Source organism: Lithobates pipiens, unplaced genomic scaffold, assembly GCF_037356315.1.
Source record: "Lithobates pipiens isolate NorthernLeopardFrog02 unplaced genomic scaffold, aLitPip1_a1.2 Scaffold_13, whole genome shotgun sequence".
In the NCBI taxonomy this organism is placed as follows: domain Eukaryota; kingdom Metazoa; phylum Chordata; class Amphibia; order Anura; family Ranidae; genus Lithobates; species Lithobates pipiens.
The window spans coordinates 194,331,797-194,342,069 of record NW_027507718.1 but is presented as its reverse complement, the minus strand read 5'-3'; the positions used below and the strand labels follow the sequence as shown (position 1 = coordinate 194,342,069).

At 47.7% G+C, this 10,273-nt stretch overlaps 1 protein-coding gene across 2 annotated transcripts in view; it reads left to right on the top strand.

The window, feature by feature from the left end:
* The first annotated feature begins 924 nt into the window (after window positions 1–924).
* CCNI (cyclin I) overlaps window positions 925–10,273 on the top strand; it is a 78,815-nt gene continuing 69,466 nt past the window's right edge. Inside the window, exon 1 of one of the 2 annotated variants that reach the window (XM_077476079.1) lies at window positions 925–1,254. The gene's annotated coding sequence lies outside the window, so the exon portion shown is untranslated. The remainder of the gene's footprint in view (window positions 1,255–10,273) is intronic. The other variant, XM_077476078.1, reaches the window with a different exon arrangement.

The window sequence follows — 10,273 nt, the reverse complement described above, 5'->3', positions numbered from 1 at the left end:
TACCCACCGCCCCAGTGTGAAAGGGGCCTAAAAATCAATGAATGCTTTTACACTGGGGCCGTGTACTGGCAGGGCGGTGAAAGAATGCCCCTCTCCTTTGAAATGAATGGAAAGCTCTTCAAAAGCGCGTGGTAAACTCTTCAAAAAGCGCCTGATAAACTCTTCGAAAGCGCTCAGTGTTTTACTGGCAGTTTAGAAGCACCTCAGTGTGAAAGGGGCCTTAAGACGACAGCGCTAAAATAGCGCCTGAAAAAAGCCTCAGGTGCATACCCAGTGTGAAAGCCCGAGTGCTTTTACACTGGGACGCTGTGCTGGCAGGGCGTCACGAAGCTTCTTTGCAGCGGTGGAGGAGCGGTGCCTGCCCATTGAAAACAATGGGGCAGCTCCACCATACTGCTGTGTACGGGGCATTTGTGGGCAGTTTTAACCCCTTTTCGGCTGCTAGCGGGGGGGTTAAAACGGTCCCATAGCGGGAGAAAAGCACTCTAAAAATAGCGCCGCTTTACCGCTGACGCCCGGGACAGCTCAGTGTGAAAAGGGTCTAAAGGACACTAATTTTCGTGCTCTTTTGATGTACTGAGGCGTGTTTCAGTAGAAATGCACAGGTGTGAACGGATCCTACATGCAAGAATACACTGAAATCTTTTGGTGTCTGGTTTTGTGCGAATTTTGAGTCCTAAAGATGGAGCCTTTAATACTTATCATTTTGAGGTAAAACATTTGAAATGAGACAAAAGCCTGTGATTTGGTGAACAATGGGGATGTGTAATAGGAGAAGGCATCCCTGAGGTAGTGTGAGAGGACTGTCTGTGTACAGTGTACAGTGTGCAGTGTATCCCTCCTCCTCCCCGCCCTATTCCCCCTGTGCGCACACCCCCTTCTTGTCAGCTCCATCACCGCACACATATCCTTCCTCCACCTACCGGCCCTTCTTTCCCTCCCCACCCCCTTAGGAAGTAAAGTAGTCCTCCCTTCCTCTTTCTCCCCCCCTCATTCCTCTGTTGTCACCCCTCTCTCCACCTTTCCCCCCCTCTCCCCCAGCACAAGAAGGAGACGGACACTTCACCGGGAGAGGCTCCAACCATGCGCCCCTCCAGCTTCCACAAGCACGGAGGAGAAGCCCTCATCTAAATACATGGGGGTGCCGTTTTATAAGACATATCCCTCTTTATTTTTTCATTTGATTTGTATTATTTTTTAATGGACCGGATGATCTCCAAATGGAGCAGTGAAAGCTACAGCTTTGCAGGGGAGGTGAGCTGTCAGATGACCTCCACTTGTGGGGGGTGGGCTGTCATAATAAACTGTCATTGCTATACACTATGTCCTTGCCACTGTCATTTGTATGTGGCAACCTACTTGCCCTTACATTGATGGGGATTACATCACCAAAACTGGAGCAACCAATCAGCGTCTACCTTCAGCTTGTTCTGTTAAGCTTTGAAAATGAAAGCTAGAAGCTGATTGGTTGCTGTTCCAGTCATAGGATTCATTTGCAATGATTTTTTATTTTTTTTGTTAGCAATTTGATACACCTGTTTTGTTGCATTGTAAATATCATTAGATTGCCAGCTCTTGGGACTGTTAGCCCACACTGGAGTTGTGCCTTGATCCTGTTGGGCATGCAGCTCCCAAGCAGTGACATCACCCCCAGTCAGATACTTGTGGGAGTTCTTGTTTGGCATTGTCCCCCATATCCTGTGTCACATCATGTAGCCTCTTGTGTGTTTTTTTTTTTTTTTTTTTTTTGTATTGTGTGATTTATAGAACGTAGTCATTGTGCATTGTGAGAGCTCACCATCCATCTCTTTCTTTTCAGTGTAGGCTCCTTGCATACGGTACCATTGTATTTATTCTGGATCTTGCTAGCAGAAAGTAAACAAGACGAGTACGGGCCAAATGATGCTTGCGTTTACACGCACATAGAGGCGTAAACGTTCCAATACATAACATGAGCGTAAAAATTCCAGAATGCTTTTTCTAGCTCTGAAATGAAGAGGGGAGTGACTTGTGTGCGTAATTGATGTGCAGAATACTGACCTGTAAAGCTCCTTGTACATGGGATGTGTAACTGCTGTACCCCAAATCCTGTTCTTACTTTCCCCTGTCACTGGAGGCATTTTTTAGGTGCTTTAGTGCTTAAAATAGCACCTGAAAAAGTCTCGTCTGCAATCACAGTGTGAAAGCCTGGCAGGACGTCCAAAAAAAGTCCTGCAAGCAGCTTCTTTACAGCGCTGTAGGAGCGGTGAATACGCCGCTCCTAAAGCGCCCCCGCCCATTGGAATCAAAGGGCAGCAGCGCTTTGCGGGCAGTTTTAACCCTTTTTTTTCAGCCGCTAGTGGGGGTTAAAAGCACCCTGCTAATGGGCGAAAAGTGCTGCAAAAAACGACAGTAAAGCATTGCTAAAAATAGCAGCGCTTTACCACCGATTCCCGGGCGATGGCAGTGCGAAAGTGCCCTTATGCCGCGTACACACGATCGTAATTTTTGTCGGAAAAAGCTCTGATGGTTTTTCCAACGGGATTCCGCTCAAGCTGTCTTGCATGTTCACACAAAAGTTCTCTGAACTTTCGACCGTCAAGAACGCGGTGACGTACAACGCTACGACGAGTGGAGAAAATGAAGTTCAATGCTTCCGAGTAAGGATGAGCTCCGGAGTGTTCACATACTCCACGTACAGAGCTTGATAGGAAGTCGGCGCAGCGCTGCGCTAATCACAGGCAGTGAGACATTGCCCTGATGCGTGGCTGCAAAGATCGGGCAATGTCTCACTGCCTGTGATTAGCACAGCGATGCGCCGACTTCTTGGCGGGCTCTGCAGGTGGAGTATACGAACACGCCGGAGCTCATCCCTACTTCCAAGCATGCGTCAAATTGTTTCCGAGCATGTGTAGGCATTTTGCACGTTGCAGTTTGTACAGACGATCGGAATTTCCGATCCAAACTTTCTGACTGAAAAATTCAGAACATGCTTTCAATCTTTTGCTGGCCTAAATTCTGCCAGTAAAAGTCCGATGGAGCATACACATGATCTCATTTTCCGACCAAAAGCTCTCATCAGACTTTTTGCTGGCGAAATTTCCGATCATATGTACGGGGCATTAGTGTGCCCAGGAGACACAGGTGCAGCGTCCAACCCCGCTGCCTGTCAAAGTCTATGGTAGGCTGAAATACGCTGGGGCTGAACATTGTACCGAATGGTACTCACATTAAAGAGGAAGCTGTCCCAGCTGATGGCCGCATCCATCTTCCTTCCGGGGCCGCGGACAATGGCTGTGTGACTGGCCAGAGCCTCGTGACGTCACTCCCACGCATTGCCGCTGGAGCCGCCAGGGAGGGCCATTTCTTCACATCGCATGCGCCAGTGACATCAACCACAAGGTGAATATCTCTTAAACGGCGCACGTTTAGGAGATATTTACAGTACCTATAGGTAAGCCTAGAATAAAGATTACCTATAGGTATAAGTTCTAAAAAGGGATTTACAACCACTTTAAGGCCCTATGCATCTGGGGAGGAATGCCTGGAACACAGATTACCACTAGGTACAGTGTTGGGGCCTATTTAGCTGCCGTATATTTCAGCCTGTCATAGACTTTTTAAGGCAGGCCATACATTGGTTAAATGTCAAAAGAATTTTTCATATGAAAATCGTAACTAAGAATTTTCTTTCGACTTTCGCACCATTAATAGGCTGCAGCAATGGCCGATTTTTGTGCAGCCATCGAATTTGAGTGATCATGCATGTTGGTAATTTTTGGAAAAACAAACAAATTTTAAATCAATGATGGGAGCATCGTGCGAGAAATATAATCAAAAAAGATATGTGCAAGAAAAGATTCCCAGACACAATTTAAAAAAATATTTTCCTGTAGCAACATGCAGTGAAATTTAAGAGGTAGTAACCAGCAAAAAAAAAAAAGAAAAACCTGCAAGACAATAGTATAATGTGCTAGTATGAATCTCATACTAGCACATTATGAAATAACTTCGAATGAAGCCCTGCAGCTGCACCCGGTCACAGCTGAGGGAGCTGACATGTTCCCTCTGCATTTCTTCCAGGATCACCTGCTCTGGCTCTGCTTGCTCGCAGGAACCCTCCGTTCTGGACCTGCAGAGCACATGCGCCACTGATGTCAATGGCGGCTACAGGTAAGCTGCCTTGTAGGCTTACCTGTAGGTAAAAATCACCAAGCGGGGTATACATCTGCTTTAAAGGCTTGGTTGGTCAAATTTCAAAATCAATGGTGGCACCATCAGATTACAAAATGCAGGAAACATCTGATTTTCGATAAGAAAATTTGTTTGTAAATCAGTCCATGTATGGCCTGCATTAGACTATTGGCAGTGGGGCTGGATGCTGCACATGTGCCTCTCAAGTGCACTAAAACGCAGGGTTTGCACACACAGGAGTTAGACACCCCATGTGCAATGGGGCCTAATACATATTTTTGTGTATGTGTATATTAAGGGTTTGCTCAGGCGTGTTCGCAGCTCCACATGCCCGAGCCCACCAGGAAGCTTATACTGTGCAGCGCTAATCACAGGCAGTGAGACATTTCCAGATCTGCGGCTGCAAAGGTCAGGAAATGTCTAGTTTCTTGTGATTAGCGCTGTGCAGTATAAGCTTCTTGGTGGACTCGGGCATGTGGAGCTGCGAACACGCTTGAGCCCATCCTTAGTGTATATAAGTATACTGATGTGGACGAGAGGGCCTGGCTCGCAGTCTCCACTTTAACTCATCCCAAAGGTGTTCTTTTGGGTTGAGGTCAGGACTCTGTATAGGCTAGTCAAGTTCCTCCACCCCAAACTCGCTCATCCATGTCTTTATGGACCTTGCTTTGTGCACTGGTGCACACTCATGTTGGAACAGGAAGGGGCCATCCCCAAACTGTTCCCACAAAGTTGGGAGCATAAAATCTTCCAAAAAGTCTTGGTATGCTGATGCCTTAAGAGTTCACTGGAACTAAGGCCGCGTACACACGGGCGGACTGTTCGCCCAACTTTGTCCGCTGAACAGTGTTTCAGCGGACAGTCCGCTCGTGTGTGGGCTTCAGCGGACAGTTTCAGCGGACAGTCTGACGAACAAAGTTTTTCGGAATTTCCGTAAGACAGTCCGCTGAAACTTGGTTTCAGCGGACAGTCCGCTCGTGTGTAGGCTTGTTCGACAAACTAAGTTTCGCGCATGCTCAGAAAGGATTTACACGGCGAAGGTTGCATTGCAGTGTATTGGACGTCGAATTTCTCGTCCCGTCGTACGTGCCGTTCACGTCATCGCGCACACTTTCAGCGGACTGTTCGTTCATCGTGTGTGGTCAAGTCCGTTCATGCAAATTTTGAGCGGACTGTTTGTCGGATTGTTTGACGAACAAAGTTGGGCGAACAGTCCGCCCGTGTGTACGCGGCCTTAGAGGCCAAGCCCAACCTCTAAAAAACAAAACAAAAAAAACCCACACCATAATCCCCGCTCCATTAAATAATTTGGACCAGCGCACAAAGCAAGGTCCATAAAGACATGGATGAGCGAGTTTGGGGTGGAAGAACTTGACTGGCCTATACAGAGTCCTGACCTCAACGCAATAGAACACCTTTGGGAAGAATTAGCCCTTGTACACACGGTCGGAGATTCCGACAACCAAATGCGTCGGATTTTGTCTGACGGATCTTGTCCGAAACTGTTGCATACACACAGTCAGAAAAAGTTGTCGGAAAATCCGATCTTTCAGAACGTGATGACGTAATATCCGACAAAACGCTCCGATCGGACACATTGGTAATATTGTGCATGTATGTGTGTGTAAAATATATAATAATACACAAAAACATTTTTTCACTCATGATTAGTCTTTGGCTGAAGCCATTTAATATCAATCAACTGTGTTTACTCCCCCCCCCCCCTTTTTTTTTTTTTAAATCATAATGACAACAGAAACTGCCCAAATGGTCCTGATCAAAAGTTTACATACCCTGGTGATTTTGGCCTGATAACATGCACACCAGTTGACACAAAGGGGTTTGAATTGCTATTACAGGTAACATCCTCATCTGTGATCTGTTTGCTTGTAATTAGCGTGTGTCTATAAAAAGTCAATGAGTTTCTGGACTCCTGACAGACCCTTGCATCTTTCATCCAGTGCTACACTGACGTTTCTGGATTCTGAGTCATGGGGAAAGCAAAAGAATTGACAAAGGATATGTGGGAAAAGGTAGTTGAACTCTGTAAAACAGGAAAAGGATATAAAAAGATATCCAAGGAATTGAGAATGCCAATCAGCAGTGTTCAAACTCTAATCATGAAGTTGAATATGAGGGGTTCTGTTGAACCCAAACCACGGTCAGGTAGACCAACTAAAATTTCAGCCACAACTGCCAGGAAAATTGTTCGGGATGCAAATAGAAACCCACAAATAACTTCATACAAGACTCTCTGAAAACATGTGGTGTGGCTGTTTCAAGATGCACAATAGGGAGGCACTTGAAGAAAGATGGGCTGTATGGTCGAGTCGCCAGAAGAAAGCCATTACTACGCAAATGTTACAAAGTATCCCGCTTACAATAAGCCAAACAGAGACAAGACTCAAACCTTCTGCCACAAAATCATTTGGAGTGAGGAGACCAAAATTGGGCTTTTCTCTAGTCTGTCCAGTACAGCACTAGAGAGATTAGGCTCCACCTCCGGTGGCAGGAAACACATCATCAGACCTTTTAAAGGGTGACACCTGTCCCTTCTCACTTAGTCTTTGTGTTTCCTCCACCAGAGGTGGATGCTGGATTGGAGCTCTACTTCCTTCCCTTGAAACTGGGATAGCCCATGTGAGAAGGAGAAGGAGGTCTGTGTACCTGGGAAAAGGATGACAGACATCTGGGGTCCCCCAGTCAGGTTGCCCGCAGCTGTGACCGGCGCTCTCCTCCTAGATAGCCCGGGGAGTGCTACCATTCCCTGCCTGACGACCGAATTGAATTTGGTGCGGGTCAGGTGGGCACAGGCTCTAAGTTCAGGCCTGTGGAATGCAGGAGGAGTGCGGGGACTTCTGGCGAACCACTTCCGGGTTGAGCGGCGAGCCTGGACGGTGGAACCAGGGCGTCTTATTTGAAAAGCGCCAGCCAAAAGATAGACAGTGCTGCACCACAGGCTTAAGGGGAAAGCCTCCAGGCGGTCAGGCAACTTCCGAACGAAGCATGAATGCAGTGGAATGTGGCAGTGGAGTGGAACCAGCCCAGGTAGGCAAACACAAGGGTGTCTTGTACCTACGGGGCTGAGAGAGGGGGGAGGGGAGTGATGGACAGTTTAGGTAGTCCATTTGTTTGTTGTCCCGTCCCCCCCCTCTTTTTTTAACAGTTTCCGGACTAAGGTGTCTTGCGAATCCTGTTGGTGGGGTGCACATAGGTGTTTGGTGAAGACATCCTAGGTTACGCTGATGGTAGCTTGTCTGTTTCCCCTCCTTTTCTCTCCTTCTCTTGTCTTAGGCTCTGCCCAAAGAGCCGGAGAAGTCGGGGGAAGAAGAGATGTCCATTGTGTATGAACAAATTTAAGGAGGGCTGGATTAAGCCCCTCTGTAAACCCTGAATAGATAAGTTGGTTTACAAGGAGGCTACAGGGGCTTGTAAGGAACTGATTTCTGGGGTACAGAAAGAAATGCAGTCCATCAAGACAATGCTAGCAAACCTTGAGACCCCAAAACCAGCTGCAGTTCCCCCTTCTTCCACCCCAGAGGAAGGTGACAAATCAGGGGAAGAGGAATTAGATTTTCTGGATGGCCTGAGTGAGACGGCATCATCCAGAGGTATTCCTATTCAAGGGACAAGCTCACCCAGATACAGGCTCTCACTCGAGGTCGATGTCTTATTGGGGTTGTTTTATGAGACTCTCGAAATTAAAAAAGAGCAAGTCTCCCTGTCCTTGCATGACCGGATTTATCAAACCCTGAAAGAGGATCTAACCAGGGTCTTCCGGTTCATAGCGCACTAGTGGACTCTATTAAGAGTGGGTGGAACCGGAGAAAAAACAATTTTTTCCCAAAAGTCTGAAGAGGAGGTTCCCCTTCAGTGAGGACCCCGCCTGTGTCTGGAACAAGGTTCCTAAGGTAGACGCTGCCTTCTCCCAGTGCGCTAAATCCACAGACCTCACCTTTGAGGACATGGGTGGTATTGGAGGTAACCATGACCAATTTAAAGCCTGCAATGGCTGCAACAATAGTGGCTCGCAGTGGCTGGAGGTCTGGCTGGAACAATTGCAAGGGCATTTAGAAAGTGGGGCCTCTAGGAAGGAGATTTTGGATTCCCTTCCTATGCTGCACAAAGCAGCAGGCTACATGGCAGATGCTTCTGCAGAGTCGGCTGCCCTCATAATTTCATCTCGCAGGGCACTATGGCTAAAATCCTGGTCAGGGGACCCGGCCTCGAAGGTGAGGCTATGTGGTATCCCCTTTGAGGGAGACGTCTTGTTTGGGCAGGATCTAGAGAAGGTTCTGGATCGCACTGCTGACAAGAAGGCCTTCCCTACCAAGCCTAAAAAGGCACCAGGGAAACGCTTTTTTCATCCCCAAAGGCAGGGGACAGTCACAAGGACAGACCTCTAAGGCTGGATTCACACCTATGCATTTTTTGTGCTTTTTGCATTTTGCAGATTTGCACTACAGTCCATTTATCATGGTTTCCTATGGAACACGTTCTGTAGTACAAATTGGCAAAATGCAAAAAGCACTAAAACTACATAGGTGTGAATCCAGCCTTAGAGGTCTGTCCTTGTGACTGTCCCCTGCCTTTGGGGACAGTCACAAAGTCCCAGTGACTTGTTTCCTGTGGGGGGAAGACTGGGGCAGTTCCTCCCACAGTGGGAACAGACTACCCCAAATGCCGTTTATTCTGAGGATAATCAGGGAGGATACCGAATACAGTTCAAGCACACTCCGCCTATGAGGATATGTGTGACCAAAACTCCCAGAGATCCTCAGAAGGCGACGGCCTTACTGTCAGAAATTGGTGATCTGGTAGACCAATGGGTGCTTGTTCCAGTGCCATGACAGGAGGTAAACCGCAGTTTCTACTCGCATGTGTTTGTAGTGAAGAAACCGTCGGGCAAATTCCAGCTAATTTTGAATTTAAAGTTACTAAACAAGTGGGTAACATAAAAAAAAATTCCGGATGGAAACAATCTTTACAGTAAGATCAATCCTTCCGCCAGACTGTTTCATGGCCTCCCTCAATCTGAGGAACGCCTACCTACATGTCCCCATTCATGAGGACTCTCAAAAATATCTGAGGATAGCGATTCAGTGGGGGAGGCAGACCTGACATTTTCAGTTCAGGGCCCTGTCATTCGGCCTATCCTCCTCCCCCAGGATATTTACAAAATGCTGGCGGAGGCATTGGCTCCCCTAAGACTGAAGGGGATCGAGGTCATACCATATTTGGATGACCTTTTATTCTTTGCCCCTGCCAAACTCCAACTACAGGGAGATCTTCGGACAGCCATCTCCTTCCTAAAAGAACTGGGTTGGTTGATAAACGAGGAAAAGTCAAACTTAATCCCGACACAGGCCTTACAGTACCTGGGTTTCTTGGTGGACTCAGTAACATAAAAAATCTTTCTCACAGTGGAGAAAATGGGGTGAAGGCGACTGTAACTTGATTGCAAACCAATCGGGCAATTTCCCTCTGCTCAGCTATATCGGGACCGGGTCTGCTGGTGGCAACAATCCCCGCGGTTCCTTGGGCAAGGACCCATTTCAGGTGCCTTTAGGCCGACTTCCTGAACAGCTGGGACGGGGCACAAGAATCCCTAGACATGACTATCCACTTATCTTCAAGGACCAGGAGGTCTCTGGTGGTGGAGAAAAGGGGAGAACCTAGTACGGGGTTTATGGTGGTCTCTTCCAGTGTCTGTTCGCATCACTACGGATGCCAGTGCTTGGGGCTGAGGGGCCCATTTGGGGTCAAAAATAGCCCAAGGACACTGGGTGAAAGCACAGTCCCAAAGGTCAGGCAACTGGAGAAAGTTTCAGGTGATCTGGGAAGCATTAAGAGCATTTGCCAGAGATCTGAAGGGCCACCACGTACAGGTCCTCTCGGACAGCTTGGTAGCAGTCTCCTATCTAAACAAACAAGGAGGAACGAGATGCCAATCCTTAATCAGACTAACAGGGATGATCTTGCATTGGGCAGAGAGAAACCTAGGGTCGGTCTCGGCGGTCCATCTGAAAGGAGTGGACAACCGCCTGGCGGATTTTCTGAGTATACACCAAGTGTGCGAGTCAGAATGGTCCCTAAACAG